A 1,595-nucleotide genomic window follows, 5' to 3' on the forward strand; every position below is an offset into this window, starting at 1 on the left:
CAGTCCCAATATGCCAGACCCCAGCAGCAAGCAAGTTAACCTACTGGTTGGATCATCTTCCCCCTGGTGGTCAGTGCACACCACAGAGAGTGGTTGAGCAGCCTTAGCATATCATTAGCATATTATGCTTTGATTGGTTGAACGGATGATCAGATGACTGGACACTTAACATATTAAGCTTTTATTATATAGGATGCCTTTTATCAAAATTGCCCCCTGCCTGAAACTTGTTCAGTGTTGCCCACTCATATTTTATCAGATGTTTTGCAAAGATATGCCCAGTTTTTTGGTGATATTGCAATGATATAAGCATATAGTGGAGGATAATTTATACAGTCCAAAGACTATTGTTCTATTTTTAAGCAGAATTAAAAAATTTTATCATAATTCATTGTTTGATTATTTTATTCTTCAAACATAAAGAATTAATTTTTATAATTTCATTTTGTAATGAATCACCAAAATAAGTTTTTTCTGCACTCAAATACATCTATGCCCAGTAAGTTTTCCATACTGTGGTGTAATCCTGATTCCTGCTAAAAAAAAAAAGTAAGATATTTCTTTGTTGCCACATTATCAGAGGAAGCAAAGATGGATCTTTCACTTTTATTTTAATAATTTTTTTTTCTTGATAGAGCACAACAGAGTATTAACTGTGAGCCCTTCTAATGCTGAAGAAAGGTAAGTTTTTTTCTCTTTCTAATAAATCTGGTCCATGATCACCAGCATCCTTCTCCAGGAACACAGATCAACTAAATGCTAGAACTCAAAGAACATGGCTCTTACACTTTCTTTGCACCCCTTCCTCTCAATATTGGGCATGTTGCATAGCAAGAGATGATTCAATGAAAATATTAAAATTTGGTTTGATTTATTAAGCACCAATTTGCATCTAATGTTTTTAAGGACAAGTCCTACATAAATGTATCATTTAGGACAGTTGACACTGATGAAAACAATTATCATTTCAGGGCTGCGTCTGCCTGAACACCTGGATGAAAGTGTAATAGCCATTCATTCATACATGTGTAGCACATAGTACCAAACACCTGGATAGGTAATTACTTTCTTTCACTTTTTACCTGAAATTAATACTCAGACTTAATTATCAGCAACAAATATAGAAAACAATAATAACTCAAAGGGAATAAAAGATACTTCTATCTTTTAAGTCAGAATTTTTTACTTGTCAGAGATGAAGAGTTCCCTAAGATAATAGAAATAGCTACCATTTATTGAATGCCTACTAAAGACAAAACTCTTGAGTATGTTACTGTCCAATCCTCACAATATTTCTGCCTCCATTTTGCAGATAATGAGATGAGGCTTTAGAACAGGTAACCCATTTGTTGAAAGCCACAGCTGTATCTGAATCCAGACCACATTGCTTTTCTAGAGATAGGCTCTGCCAGGTAGTGGTAGGAGTCCCAGCAAAAGCTTCTTACCACCTCAGAATCTGCCATGACTGCTGTCTGAATCTATTCATAGCTGCCAGGTGGTTAAGGTAGCAAAACATCTAAAGATTAAACAATTGGCAATCCCAGATACTTTATACTTTAGCTTTTATTTTTAAAGTACATGGTTCAGTGGTTTTT

Source organism: Eptesicus fuscus, chromosome 11 (assembly GCF_027574615.1).
Source record: "Eptesicus fuscus isolate TK198812 chromosome 11, DD_ASM_mEF_20220401, whole genome shotgun sequence".
Lineage (NCBI taxonomy): Eukaryota > Metazoa > Chordata > Mammalia > Chiroptera > Vespertilionidae > Eptesicus > Eptesicus fuscus.